The sequence below is a fragment of the Chiroxiphia lanceolata genome, chromosome Z (assembly GCF_009829145.1).
Source record: "Chiroxiphia lanceolata isolate bChiLan1 chromosome Z, bChiLan1.pri, whole genome shotgun sequence".
Classification (NCBI taxonomy): domain Eukaryota; kingdom Metazoa; phylum Chordata; class Aves; order Passeriformes; family Pipridae; genus Chiroxiphia; species Chiroxiphia lanceolata.
Window position 1 is genome coordinate 56145627 of NC_045671.1, and position 15910 is coordinate 56161536.

Consider the following 15910-nt stretch of genomic DNA (forward strand, 5'->3'; position numbering starts at 1 on the left):
ATGCCTGGTCTTCAAAGTTTGGTTTACCATCAGGTTACAAGCGTGAGTGAAGAAGTCAGGAAACATCTTTAATTGCAGATGAACTTCCATGTAACACCAATGCATTTCCAGTACAACACCTTAACAATGTACCCAGAAAGAGAAAGCTAGTCTTTTATCATTCTTTTGGCACATCTGATTTATTTATGTATGCATTGGAGCTGTATCTGTTCTAAGTCTCTAGACATTTTAGTCATGAGACATTTAAACACACACAACTTGCTTTTTTAAAAAAATGACACCTGATCAGATGAGACTGAAGAACTAAGTGCTTTCTTTGTGAACACACTGCCTTTCTTCTACACACAATGCCAGCTGCTTGACAGATCTAAGACTTGAGGTGTGGATTGAGTGGTGGACAAAGGTGTGAACTCAGGTCAGAAGCAAGCATCTGTCCATAGAGCAATTGCAGGATGCACATACAAACACACCACACTTTCAGAAAGGTCTTCCCCAGATAGGAATCCACTGTACCCTGGTAAAATGGATTCAGAAAGGGGGCACAAAACACACAAAAGTTTTAAGCCACAAGATGCCCAAAATCAACATGCATGAGCACAGGCATCTTGATCAGCCAGCTGTGCCCTTCTGCTGATCTCTTAGCCTGTGTGGATCTGAGGAGATCAGTAGGAGTGGGAGAAGAATGATTCCAAAACACAAAACTTTCTCTATGAGTATCTTGCTCTGAAGTAAAAAACCAACCAACCAACCAACCAACCACACCCCCAAAACATTCTAACCCTTGCAAATCCTTTTTGTTAAGACTTGAGCATTTGGTCTTGAGTCCTTAATGCAAAAGCAATTCTTGGGTGGCTAGAAGCCCACTCCCAGAATCTCCATTTTACATTCCCTACATCCATAACATGACTATTATAAAGAAAACGAGGACTGAAAGATGCTTTGTCTCTAGCAAGACACAAACGAAATAGTTTGAGATGAGCAGTGTGTTCAAATGGGACTGACCTGAGGTAAAATCCCAATCCAAATGCACAATATTTCTCAAAAAAATTAAAAAAATTAACTGGAAAATTGAAAGTTAAAATGACCTTAGATTGGTGGATCAAGCCTATTTTTAGCTGATTTCTAAACCATTTTTATAATTCTTATAAAGAATTACTTGAATTAGTATTTCTTTATTTTTCTAAATACAGGCAACATATAGCTGCTGCAGTCCATTTTTCTGCATCTTGCAAAAACTTTATATAATTCTGGAAGCTCTTTAAACATGAGAGAGTATTTAAATACTCTTTTGAGATACAGAAAATATACTTCATAGGAGCAAGGGGATGTGGTAGAATTACTGCCAGAAACTATTTAATGGCTTGAAGCAATTTCTATCCTCCTGTTTGGAGAGAAAAAAAAACAAAACTGTTTTAAGGACATGGAATATCTTTCTATCTTCCCTTCTCTCTCAAAAAAACCCCCAAAACAACAAAACAGAACAACCAAACTACTAGTTTGCCTTAACTTTATCTGTGCTTTTAGCATCCCTTCCCTGTGAATATTGAAGAACTAAACAGTAAGAGGAGTTCAAGACAGACCTTGTGAAATGTTAATCTGGGACACCGTTTTGCTAATAAGCACAGCTGCTGTTTCTGCTCAGTGTAAATTGTATTATTTTGTGTTCAATTGGTTGCATTTGTATAGTTTGACAGCCTTATCAATCCTGTAGGGCTGACGAAAATGGCACAACCACTGAAACCAAACATGAATTCATTTTCTGTGAAAGCAGGGCTGAGACATGGAAGCTGTGAAAGAATCTTGTTAGCAATTCCTTGTGTAGGCAGCATGTTTCACTTTAATCATATGCATTATGGCCTTTACCCATCGCTTCCATCTCACTCCTAGAGCTTTTCTGCACATCAGTTTGGCTAACCCACTTTCTGATGTCTGTGCCTCTGTAGAGGAAAGCTGAAAACTATATTGCTTCTTAGACTGCAAACAGCAAGACAACACACACACAAACACAGAGGGAAAATCAGTGCCTTTGGAGAGCGTGGCTTGTGCTCATCATCCCTTGGTTCTGCTCCGTGTTTTTCATTCTCCCGTTGTCACCCGGACGCCTGTCGCGCCTGCACTGAGCTATTTAAACACAAGAGGGCAGGCGACAATGCAAAGGAAAACATTTCTCCGAGAGTTTTCACAACGCAAATAGCCAATGTTGAACAGGTTGCTGGAAAACTTTAAAGAAGCATTTTTCACTCTGAGCATAAGGAAACATGTCACCAAGCTCTTCTCCGTTTCTCCAGTCAGTACATTATTAGTTACAGCTGTACCTCTGCATTTAGAAACTATGTCAAAAGGTGAATGGTTTTTTTCTCTTGAAACCTGTAGCAATTTCTAAGGCTACTACCCAACAGTAAGAAAAGTTGCTTTCTCTTTTTCCAAGACTTGACATGCAGTCTAGTGAATGCAACAGATTCTCCCTCAGTATATTCCACCTGCTGAAATATTTAAGGCTCTCCCCACCATAAATGTATTTCGGTGTGTTGTGCTCGTTCTTACACAACCCTGCTATTTAAATGTGGGTAGTTGTTAGAGCAGGCTGTCATAGGACGGCTGTCTAGAAGTAGGCAGTGCAGCTGTGAAGTAGCACTCCAGCCCCCCTACTAACACATTCTCTGCTGGTTTACTGTTGAAAAATTTCCAGTACCAGAATCTTTGAAGTTAAAATACCAATTCATTTTACAGATGCCATCACAGTACAATGTATTTTGCTATTATTATTGATATTTTGAGCTTGTGAGTTAATTTTGTCAATTACAACAAAAAACCCCCCCAAAACAGTAATAATTGACTCCTAATAAAGTCAGCAAGTTTTATGGCACCAATATGAACAAGTCACAGGTTAGCTTTTCGAGACAAATTCCATGCCTGGTAAAATAAATATGGAGATGCAATCTGAAGCAAAATTGTGCCCTCGTTTTTCTGTCTGATGCTAACAGATCAAAAGTTAGATCCTGCTAACCCATATTTTCTTGTCTCTGCCCACCTCCTCTGCATTTATCTACATAAGCAATGAAGTTGGTTCTGATGACACATTCATATAAAGAGACTTGTTTGAATTGTTTTACAGCGGGGAATTCAGATATTTCAATATTTGGAGCCTGGCATAAAGGAGAAGGTCAGGATTAGTCCTTCTAAAAAATACAATGGTGTAAGCATCTGTGTAGATGCTCCAGTTTTTGAAAAGTCCTTGAAATTCTTTGACTGTGACAACAACGAATTCTTTTATCTGCTTCAAACTAAAACAGATTACTGACCATTTATGGGGGAAAAAAAAAAGAAATCTAATGAACTGATTTGCTATTCAAGGTAATTCTTCTCTGACATTAGTAACCATTATACAGTTCTACATTTTCTACAGCACATCACCAGCATTTATTGCACCAACATGTTACCAGGAAGGGCCCAGCTGAATTGCCCCTCTCACATAAACAACACTTGAGCTGGGTGTAATTTCTTTGGGTTTTTTTGCAAATGAAGTAAGGATTTGGAAGCAAGGATCCTCCAGGATTTTAGCTAGGCAAGTGAGCTTATGACAAAGATGAACAAGACCAAATGGCAATAAACACAAAAGGAATTAGAATTCATGTGTCAGCGAACTTACTCTATTCCGCAGTTTGCCTTATATTTTCAAAATTTTTCTCAGATAGATAATTAACACATGTATGTAGTACTCTTAAGAAGAATGCTCTGAAAATCAAAACTGCATTTTTCTCACAGTCATCCAGCCAGTCACCAGCCTTCATCTCACACCTTCAGGCCATTAGCTCCAGGTTGGCTAAATCTGCCTTTTGGACTACACATGTTGATGAACAAGAACAGGATCTTTTTTTGTTTTGTTTTGTTTTTATCTTGGGAAAGGAAGTGTTCTGGCAGTATGTCTAGGTCTTATGCTTAGAACAGGATAAAGCAAAAAAGACAACACCACCCTGCAATATACGTGTCTCGTGATGGAATTAATCAGTGTATCTGAACAGGATGAACTTTCCTACAATAGAATAAAAAGGAAACACCTTGCAGATAATAATGAAAAAGTGTAGTAGCTCATGCAAAAACCTTTCCTTTTCCCACAACAGCTCTTTAAGGATTCAGTTCTTAATTTCTTTTTAAAGAAAAAAACAAATTCCTATTCCAAGTCAAGAATATTTTCAATGAATGAAAAAAAAAAGCATTGCAAAGAATCCCTAGAATAAAGTTTTATGTAAAGTCTGAAATGATTCTCCACTTTAATTCCTTCTAAAGAACAAAACCAACAAAAATATCTGCACCATGTATTTCTAGAAAACAAAGACTTAGTGCACGGACACAGTTCTTAAAAGATATGTTACATAATCACCCTCATATAACAGACTACAGTAAATTTTTAAAAATCAATTTAACTGTAGTAATTTCTGATTTATTAGAGTTTGGATCAGCACATTGTAATTGTAAAAGCTGTACATTTGTAATTAACGAGTACAAATTATTCGGAAGTGGAATGGGTTGAATATTATTAGAAGTTTATACACAAGCACCAATACTGTTCATACAGAAAACTAAATTCAAAAGTTGATTTTAATGCACAATGCCCTTTTTCATTAGAGAGCTATGACGAAAAGCCAGTACTATAAAGATTATGACCCGAGGTTCAAGACTGAAGTTAAATAGCCTCTAATCCTCTCTATATAATAAAAAAGGCATTTTGGATCAAATACATACCATGCTCATGGTGCGAACTACTACTCAACAAAGATAATCCCATGGGACTCCACCTCTGCTCTGCCATCAGGCAACAGAAAGGGTGCATAGAGCAACTGGTGGAAAAGGCATTTCATCCCAACCTTTTCCTTGCTGTGGTATTTTAGGACAGGATGCGCAGCAGTACGCTCCTGGCCTGTGCCGACCACAACCACTGCATTTCCATGGAGACCCAGACATGTAGGCCAGGACTCCAGCAGCCCTCCAATCATTCCTCCCCATCCACCTGCTCCAAAGGACCAGTGAAATAGATGTGCTCTGCCCACACCTAGTGACCAGCTGCAGGCACGAGGGGAGCTTTGAGGCTAAACAGAGGACAACTCTCTCTCAGGTCTGTCCATGAGCACACAACTCAAGACAAGCTTCAGCCTCCCAGGAATACTCAGACAGTAAGATGTGCAAGATTTGTAAAACAAATGCTGTAACATTGCTTAGAAGACACAAATAGAACAATTACTTTCCCAGAAATTATTACTTTCTTTTCTTGATAAGATCAGTACATTTGATGCTAAAATTCAGCTGCTTGGGGATGCAGACAACCTTTTACTGTCAACCATAAATAAACTGAAACAGCAATATTCCCAGGGAAGTGGCTGAGTCATCAACTCAGGTATTTAAGAGATGGGTATAGGTATATAAAAGATGTGTAGATGTAGCACTTAGGTACATGGTTTAGACTCAGCTGTGTTAGATTAAGGGCTGGACTCGATCTTAGAAGTCCTTTCCAACCTAAATGATTCCATGATTCTATAGTGAACTATAAGTGGAGTAAGGGCTGGTTGCTGAGGTGTTCAGTAGAAATTCTTTTTTGCTATCCACTGGGAACAAGACTGGCCCTTTATACTGATGTATCACCCACCTCTCTGTTTCTTGGAGGTAAAAAACAAAAAACAAGACAAAAAATGTCATCATTGCTAAAGGATGTACCTTACAGAACTGCTTAAATTAATTTCTATACAGAGAGATTCTAAATGGAGTACAGTACATTCTGAGAAGAAAAACACAACAGAATTTGTACCTCTACAGCTTTTGATCCAAGATATTTCCCCACTGCAACAATTTTCTTACTCAATCACCACCTCCCCCTTCCAAAGGGAACTACAAAATGATCATATTCTGTTCTATCAGACTGCCAATCTACTAGAGACATGCACATTGTGAGTTTATTAGGAAAAAGGCTGAGATTAATGTAAAATATTTGTATACAACAGAATAGGCAGAAGTCAGATTATAAACCAGAAACTATATATATTAGGTAGGAGTATAAAATTACAAATACAGATATTGTGTGCAGCTACCAAAAAAGTTTTAAAATTCATGTGAAATTTTTGGACTTCACTTTGTTCAGTTTGTAGGACTCCTGAGGGTGGATTACATGTAACAGGCACATGTTCTCAATCTGCTTGTTGATCTCACTTGAAAAATTGATAAGACTGGGTAGTAAAGTTCTAAGCTAAAGTTTTAAAACTCATCCTTGAGCGCAAGCTAACCATTTGAAATTCAAAAAGTGCCTAATTTTCCAGACTAGTTCCACTTATACTGAATTCTTTAATCTAAATTACACAGCTTTTTAACGCTATACTTTGATTGATGTGAATAGTCAAGGCTGGCTTTTTCTTTTTGTGAACAGAAGGTACCTATCAAGCTTATCTGTGCAAGACTCAAATTGCTTATTAGATCTAGAAGGAAATCACACCATTCTGGAGGCACTGTAAAATCCAGAAGAAAAGAAGAAATGGGATTTAAATATCTGCTAAAACATGTAGCTTACTATTGCTCACACAGAAGTGATGAAGCTTTTTTCTCAATAGGAAAAGAAAAAGGAAACCATTATTTGCTTATTGAAATATGTTTGTGCATTATTTCATATTCTGCACAACTGACAAATCAATTAATACTGAGTACTACATTGACAAGTCAGTCTTCCAGGTACTTTCCTGTTAGACATATTTACTACTTTACCGTTTTTCTTATTCATCAAAAAAGCTATTTCTAACTTCTCACAGATCTGCATTTCTGAAAGTATGTATGTTTTAATACTGAGTTTGTGAACAAATATTCCAAAAATACTGCCAGTGCCAACACAGTGCTGTAAGAGCACTAGTTATGTCTGAAAAAAGTTTATTTCCCCTTTTTTACTTTGTAATTCAAGCTGCTCTGCAGCTAACAAAAGCGTTCTTATTGTCATTTTATTAAAGGTAACAATAAACATTAACTCAGTCTCAAACAGGATATGATGCTGTACGTAGCTAGATTAAAAGGGAATGTAAAACAAATTACCTGGATTGCTTAGGAAACCCTAAATGCCCTAATATACCCAACCATTTCTCAGAAGAACTAATGAAAAGCCTCTTTTGCTCTTGAAATGAATTAAGGTAGCCCAGCAGTCTCTGAAATGTACCACTTTACCAGCAAGAAAAAACAAAAAGCAAATCTTGAGAGTAAATATCAGCTGGACATTCACATAACAGGGTCCAGAGAGACATATCCAGAAGTTTCCGCTTTTAATCCAACTCTGAATAATGTTGGATGCTGTTCTCTGTTCCTTCAGAGCTCTTCTACTGCCAAAATAACTGCAAGGCTTGCAAGTCCGAATGTATCGCAAGCCTTTCCCAAGGCACCCCAACACTATCTGAGGCACTGAAACTATGGCAACCGAATAAGAAAGCAGCTTCCATGATTAATAGATGAAGATCCCAGCGACAGTGCCTTGCTAGGCCATAATTCAGGAATGCTAGAGGAATTAGCATAGAATCTATCTCAATCTACCAATAAAAAGTAGATTTCAAAAGGCATCAACAAAAATCACAATTTTTTTCTGCTCAAAACAACAACAACAAAAAACTATGGAACTATAAACTGTTCAAAATCTCATTAACATTTCAATGAATGGCTGCCTCAAATGCAAGTAATGGATAAATGTTCATGAACAATGGTGAAGGAAGCAACATAGGAAATTTCCCATACGATTACCAAAGCCATATGAGGAATATATAAAACATCTGAGTGAAGCTGAGCAGACAGAGATAGAAAAGCAGAAATAATGTTTGCTGCAGTCAGGAATATATTTGGATGCAGCTTTTCCCATTGTGCTGGGGATTCATAAGGGACAGTACTTTTTCCATCTGCTGAACTGGAACACACGACCATATCTATTATATGTATATTCTACACATTTGCATTATTAGAACATCCCATGAGCCTGTCAGGGTCATTGTAAAATTGATGATGGTTAGGAATACCTTTTCTTTTTAAATACATAATAAAACTTCTGCTATTATCTCTAGTAAAAATAATAGTATAGTAGTCCTTATCCAACTAGATGGCCTCAGACTAGGGTGAAAGGGTACAACAAAAACATTCTTTTTTTTTTCCTAATTCCATAAACATTACGTTTTCTCTAAAGGCAACTGGTTACAGAGATCACAAAAGCATAGCAATGCGCTTTTTTTCTGCCTGCTTCATGGAAAGGGTATAATCCTGCAGTCAAGGCATGGCTCTAGCTGGGGAGGGTGAGAGAGATGATGCCAAGGGCCTCTCATACTGAGGACAGCACACATACTGCCATGTCACATGATGTACAGCAGTGCTGTGCATCTGCCCCCGGAAACGCTTTAAGTTCAGAACTTCAGGCATGTTGCAAAGTGTATTTATGTAGAAAGATCCTTGGTAGCAGTTTTGTCAGTAGCTCAAAAAATAAAAAACCAAAAATGGCATGGGGTAGTCCATGATATATGAATTTCAAGTATGTAGTGTAAATACTTTATATAGAAGTGCCTATTATTAACAATACTTTTAAAGGAAAGGTCATCACTGAATGTAGTGAATTACCACATGTCTTCACTCTAGAGATACAGCAACTGGCAGTTCTGTTAATAGCTGGTTTACTACTTCATTTTACATCTCTATTTCAGCCACTGAAGAAACACTTTGGGGCTCAGAGAAAAATTCTTTTCATACAAAACTGACCCTGTATTCACATCAAGCATAGCACAACCCTCCTTCCGGCTGATAAATAACTACCGTTCTATACTGGGAAATACTTTGTAAGGTTTTGCAGCAAATCATGGGAAAATTTATGTTGGGTTTTTCTCATTTTCTTCTTCCTTTTTTGAAAACTGTTCTTTTTGTTAAGTGAAATCTACTTCCTTTTTATTAAACTGTATCTGGAGTTAAACTTCAGATTTCAGAGGGCATAAATCTATTAGCCTTATTTATATTCATCTGGTGCACGAAAGCTGAGAACATGATTATTTTATGGGGGGAGGCATAGATCTCTCATCCCCTTTCCTATTTCCAGTGCCCTCACTATTAACTGTTAGCAGCCTGTGTAAGTCTGAAGTGACAAAAACTGCAAATGCCTCTGTGTATGCCTGTCTTTCAAAGAACCCCTTCCAAGACCTCCAGAATATCCTGATTTTGTAGGTGCAGAATGCTTTTCTATTTTTTTTCTTTCTCCGTTCCCATACCAGATTTAATTTTGAATCCTTTCACATCTTCCAGTGGCTAAAACAAAACAAGCAAATGAGCAGCTTGGGAACTCCACAAAGCAGACGGGAGGTGCAATATCTATAACTCTAACACAGTAGGTGGCACTCTTCCCTTTAAATCCTAAGTCTGTGCCTTGGAGCTGTGCTGCCATATTGCAATCCAGATCCAAAACCAAAGCATCCTTCACCATGGACAATTAAAGATCCCTTAACACTGTATAAACATATGCATTCAGTTATTTCCATGGCCATAGGTAACACAGCACATAAAGAAAATAAACACTCGTAAACTCCAGTCTGTCAGGTTTCCACTTGCACTGGGGTAGTCCACTTCTGTCTTCACAGAACCTACGCACATCTAAGCTGTTCTTCACTCAAGAGACTGGTGCAACAGGACAAAAATAAAAATATTCCTTTAGAGACCCATCTGGCTCAGGACCAGGCTTTCCCCCAGTTGCTTGTTTCTGCCTTAGAACACTGTTCACAGTTGCTGTATGCCATTGATCAGCAGTCAGACTGTGCTATAGACTGTATCTTACTGCCAAAACATTTCACCGACCTCAGAGTAATCCTGATAATCAGAATTTTTGAGCATAAAATGCTCAAATGGTCACCATTAAAGAGCACTGCTTATTCCTCTTATTTTTCTGTTGCCCCGTCAAGCAAAGCTTGTCACAATTTGTCAAATGTGATTTGTTCCATGACACGCAGACCTACATCTGATTTAACATTAAAGATCCATCCAAAGCAAATGTACTCACATGGTAGCTTCAGGTCCTTAAGAAGTATCAATTCCCAGCAGAGAACAGTATTTTCAGTTTGGGGCATAAACAAGAAAAAAAGTCCCCATTTAAGTAATATTTCAGCAACTGTCTTTACTCTCGGAAAATTACTCAGGCAAGCAAGGCTTTCCTGGGTCAGCAACATTTACTTGGTTGAATGAGGGCTAAAGATTTACTTCATCAATAAATGAATAGTAGGAGGTCAAACACTGCAGCATCTGTATCAAATTAGGATAATGAAAACTTCTGGTTTACTACGGTTCAACTTTTCTCTAGCATATGCTGTGTGTAATATAATTTGAATGTTGTTTTCCAGCATTTACTGGCTTGTTTGTTTTCAGCACTCTGCTGTGGCGTATGGGAATCAGGTACTATACACTAAACATTTGTTTGGGTAGTATTACAACGTGTTCTTGCAAACAAGTTGGATGTGAGGCATGTATTAGCTCAGGTCAATTTAATCCTAAAACATTTTATGTCTCCCCTGCTGTAAACCATGTGAACTCCTTTCATGTGTATTTATGTATGGCTCTTCAAAACAAGATGACAAACTTCCCCTTCCCTTCACAAAACATGCACAAGCAAGTTCACAATCACCTACTTCCTTTTTAATGCAAACAGTTCTAGTCTGGATTTTTCACAGGTCATTAATTTTATCTCTCTCCTTTTCTTTCTTTTTTTTTTTTTATTCTTTTAAAAAATGTAATGAAGGCAACTCCTCATCCTTAGCCCAATCAACTTCCTTCTTCAGTTTTAAACTCCAGTAACTGCAATCTTCTATTTACAAACATTAAGAGGGGTCTATGGCTAACATATAATATTCATTTTCATCTTCAAGCAGCTAGAAATGTTAGCTAGCCATGTTTCTCAGAGATGTCTGTGCCCAATTATTTTTTGGTTCAAGTAGTATGAGTTCTGTTGATAAGGTTGGTTTTGCCATTAAGTAAGAATATACAGTTTTCAAGTTGACTAATTGAGTATACACAGAACATCTGTGACTGCATAATTCGTAGTCCCTGAAAGTATTCACCCATCCTTCAAGCATTTGATTCCCACTACATGAAAAGCAAATGTTGCAAATATACATTACGGTATTACTTACTATTTTAAATTTTGTTTAGCATTGAAACAGAAATCTCATTTGGAAATTCTGCTCCTGAACTAAACTTCCACAAAAGCCAGATATTTTCTCCAGTGAAGAGTGGTGGAGAACAGAAATCAAATTTTTAATGCATAAGAACATGTTTGACTTTAAAAAGAGTTAGTTCTCTTGGTCTTATAATTTTTGAGAGCTACGATATTAAAACCAGGCTCCCGCTAGATAAAATTATACCCTTGACAGCGAAACACTTTGGCAACTGTACTTCTCTAATAGTTACAAACCTTCCCAATCTCACTGAAGTAGGTATTTGCTTTCAACCATGTCTGAGGCAATTCCATGAAGAAAGGGGATTGCTGGAGCAGACCCACATTTCTTCACCATACATTGGAATAGTCTCATTAAAAAAAAAAAAAAAATAGAAGCTAATCATAGCAATATCATTTTGCTTTTCTAGTCTGAAATGGCAAAGGAAACCCTAAGCATGATAACAGCTACATAAACGTTACTCTGTGAAAAATGCCACAGATTTCTCAAAATGAATTCTGTGATTAAAAGAGCCTGACTCTACTGGACTTCATGACATTGATGCCAAAGGATTTAATTGCCAAGTAAAAATTACTTGGATGAGAATGGCTTACTGGATGATACAAATTAAATCAATGTACACCAAAAGCAATCACTGAACTAACTGTAGTGAAGGCAGTGCGAAAATCACACCTTTAGCTACTATCTTTGAGGTCAAGTTAGTAATTAGTATCGTTGCTGTATGATATAAAACAAGTGAGCAGAATCTATGGCAAATAATAAGCCACCTCCTGCAACCCTGTGACAGAAATTGGTTGTATAGACTCGTTATTTACAACACCTGCATGTTGTGTATGCTCCTTTGGAAAATGAAGCATTCACCTTGAAACGTCAGGAAGTGGCATCTTTTACAATATATTACACAGCTAACTAAAGCCCTTATTTTTTTGCCGTTCTATTAGTGAAATAATTCTCCGCAGCAGCTAAACATCCGCGCTGTACAGACGCTGGCACAAACGTGCCTGTTTACAAACTTCAAAAGCGGCAAATAGCTCGGGAGAAGAACAGGAGAACAAATTACTCCCTGAACACAGAGCGGTCAAGGTTAGAAAAAGACAGAGCCATTTGCCTAAGGAAGACCCTTGCGACTCACCCTGAGATGAGCCAGACAGGGCAGAGGCGCGGATGACGGGCAGAAGGGCATCTCCACTACAACTGACCGGGCTGCAGCCTCAGACTCACTTCCCCCGCCAGCCCCCGACCCACAGGCCGTTCGGGCCACCCCCGGGAAACACCTCCCTTGGACAGCCAGGCACGAAGGGAAGAGGCGGTGGGGCGGTCGAGCCCACGCAAAGAGCAGGTACTTTCTCCACGCGTGATGGAGACCCGAACTTTTAACCACCCTCGCCGGCAGCGGAACGAGCCGTGGTGTTAACCCTCGGCCGCCCCAGGGCTGCCCGAGCCCCCGCCGTCGCCCCCCGTGCCTCGGCGCCGCGTCGCCAGCGCACCACAGATGAAGGCACAGCCTCCTAATTCACCCTGCCCTCGGCCGGGACTCTTCCCTGCCCCTGCATTTGAGGGGACGCGGGGGTGCGAGTGTGTGCAGGGGGAAATTCCTCTTCCCTTGTTCAACACCGTTTCCCCTCAGCAGCATCCTGTCCCCTCCTCGGCATCAGCGGCACGAAGGAGCCCCGCTCCCAGTCCCCGCCCGGCCTCCCCGCGCCCCGGAGCCGGCCCGGCCGCTCCGCGGCGGCGCGAGGAGTTCGCGGGGCGCCGCCAGCCCGCGGCCCCTCCTCGGGGGCCGGCCCTGCTATTCTCCCTTAAAAAAACTTTCCCTTTTCCACCGTTTCGTCCAGCTCCCACAGGGCCCGAGGGCGTAGAGGGGCCGCTGGAGCGGCAGGGCGAGTGCTGGGCGGAGAGAGCTGGGCTGCCTCGCAACGCTCCCCGCCCGCCGGGCCGCCCCGAAGGGGTCCGACCTTCCCCAGCCCGTCTGCCTGCGCTCCCCGGCCGAGCAGAAGCGGCTTGACACAGCCACCAGCCCGCGGGGTAGAGGTGGTGGCGCCAGGCAGAAAGGGGCGGGCAGCATCCCTGCCCCAGAGGCACCCTTCTCCGCGGGGCTGCGGGAGAGCAGTCGGCAGCCCACCTTGGCCGGGGGCAGGGCGGAGGGTATGGCGGCCACCGTCCGCGGGGAGCGGGCGGAGAGGGGAGCCCGCGGCCCCAGCCCACAATCGCGAACAAAGCCCGCGGCTGCGCCGAGGGCTGCTCCGCGGAAGAAGTTGCCAGGCTACTTCCCCCCAAAAAGCAACCCAGCCTTGGAAAAAAACCCAGTAAATAAATACATCGGCCGCGACCCAACTACCTCGCGGGAAGAGCAGAGACGGTGGGGTTACGCCTCTGCACGGAGCGGCCACATAGTTCTTGTAACAAAGACCCCACCACCCAGACCCACATGATGCCCGGGGTGGCGGGCGGCGGCCTCGGCCTCAGACCCGACGTCTCGCGGCTGCCCCCCGCCCCACGGTGCCTCGGCGGGCGCGACCCCCTGCGAACGGGACTCGGCAGAGGGAGGCGAGGAGCCCCAGAGCCGCGCATGCAAGCCGTGCCAAGGGCTAGGGGAGGCAACTGGGGCTAGGTGTTAGGCAACTGGGGGAAGGAGAGTGAGGGAAGAATAAGAGGGGGGTGTGTGAAAAAAAGATAAAAGAAAGACGAAGCCACGAGATGCCGGGAAAGTGGCAACAGCAAGCGCAGCGTGTGCACTTGCGGGCGGCTCTCCTCCTCCCTACCCGCTGCAAACGATGTCGAGACAGAAGGCAGGAGCCAACCTCAAACCACACACCACCCTCGCTCCTTCCGAGCCTGCCGGGGCGACCCGGGAGCCTTCCCTTCCGAGCAACCCCAAAACAGGGATACGGATGAGGGAGTACTGTACCTTTTCGGTGCATGTATCTGGGCAGCTAGAGGACAACTAGCTGATGTAGTGTCCCATTTAGTAATCCATTTTAGGGGATCTCTCTGGGAAACTGGAGCCACTCTCTCCTTTGCAATCCTTTGTCATTACTACATGTATGCTTCCAAGGGGACGATATATTTAATATTTCTACTTTCTGAATTGCAAAAGCAATTTGTTCATTTCCAATGATGGGCGAAAAGGGGAGGGATCAGGTAGAAGAAAAGAAAAAGCAAAAAAAAGCGTTAGCAACTCCTCTCCAGACCCAAATTCCACTAGGATTCCACTCCAGCGAGTCCCCTTCAGCCGAGCCTCGGGAGGTAAGTCATTTCGTGGTCTCCTTCTGGTCCCTTTCTACCAAAAGTGCTCCCGTTGTGACGGCTGTTTCAGGAAAACTCCGAGGCAGGAGGCACTCGCTGTGCCACGGCAGGAAAGCGCAGTCGCTCCTTGCTTCGGGCTGCCGGGCATTGGACTGTGCGCGGCGAGGACCCGGGAGCCGCTACCGCTACCTCTCTTTCTCTTTCTCTCTCTCTCTCTCTCTCTTTCTCTCCCTCTCTCTCTTTCTCCCGCCGCTCCCGCTCCGCCGCCCGTCTCCCGCCGCCGCTGCCCCGCCGCCCGCGCGCTGCCCCAGGGACGCGGCTCCGCCGGCGGAGGCGGAGACAAAGCCCGGGACTGGCGCGCGCCGGGCGGGCGCGCCCGCGCCCCGCCCCGCCCCGCCCCTGCCGCCGCCGCGGGCGGGGCGCGCGCCCGGGAGGGGGCAGGGCCCGGGGGGGCGGGGCCGGGCGAGGCCGAGGGAGCCCGGCCGGGAGGGGCGGGAGGAGGGTCCGGCCGTGCGGGACGGGGGCCTGCGGCGCTGCTGCCGCTGCTGCCGCTGCTGCCGCTGCTGCCGCTGCTGCCAGCGACACCTCGGGGCCGGTGCCGGGCGGCACGGGGCTTGTGCCGAGCAGGTGCCTGCGCCGGGGACCCGCCGCGCTCGGCCCTCGCCCGCCCCATCGCAGATGCCGCCGCCTCCAGCCATCACAGTCGCTGCACGCCGGCGGGGCGCGGAGAGTCGGCGAGGGGCACCTTAGGAGCGCAGTGGGGGGCAGAGGGCGGCCCTCCGCAGCCCCTCGGGGGACGGGGGAGCGGCTGCGGTGCCTGGGGCGGCAGCGCAGCCCCGCGCATGGAACCGGGCCGTGCCCCCGGGCGCATCCCCCGCGTCCCCGGGGGGAGCGGGAGCGGGGCCGCAGCTGGCCGTCCGCTTGTCGCCTTTCCCCCTTCCCTCCGCCCCAGTCCCGCCGCGGTGGTCGCTGGCTGCGCTAATCCCTGTCTCGGAGCCGATCCAGCCGGGAGCAGGAGCAAGCGGCGCTAATACATTAATCCACCCTCTCCCCGTCCCCGCCCGAGGCCCCCCGCCGCCGCCGCCGGCAGTAATCCCCGGACCAGCCCCGGGGATGTGCCGCCACCGCTCCCTCCCGCCGTGCACGGTGCCAGGACGGCGGCAACGGGAGCGGGAGGTGTAAAACCTATGCGGGGCCCGCAAACCTGTCCGGGGCCAGGCAAGCTCAGCCGCTGCTCGAGGGGTTCGTCTCGCCCGCCCGTGGGTCCGTCCTGTGGTTCTTCCCCCTGCTCCCGCGCGCCGCTGACCTCTTAGAGCATCGGGGCTGGAGCGGACAAGCTGCGGGAGCGGGCTGCGCTATAAACCCTACAAAATAGCCCAAAGTCTTCGAGCTGCAAAACCCGCGTGCTCGTTTCCTTGACGGCGGCATGCGATTCCTCAAGAGTTTTAGCAGCAATTTCCACC

The 15910-nt window shown here is 44.5% G+C and overlaps 1 protein-coding gene across 5 annotated transcripts in view; it reads right to left on the reverse strand.

Moving 5' to 3' along the window:
• The window catches only part of SEMA6A (semaphorin 6A), a 117419-nt gene extending 102713 nt beyond the window's left edge, over positions 1 to 14706 (reverse strand). For 3 of the 5 annotated variants that reach the window (XM_032675055.1, XM_032675056.1, XM_032675054.1), the window contains exon 1: positions 14110 to 14706. The gene's annotated coding sequence lies outside the window, so the exon portion shown is untranslated. The remainder of the gene's footprint in view (positions 1 to 14109) is intronic. The other 2 variants (XM_032675057.1, XM_032675059.1) reach the window with 2 other exon arrangements.
• Positions 14707 to 15910: the final 1204 nt, after the last annotated feature.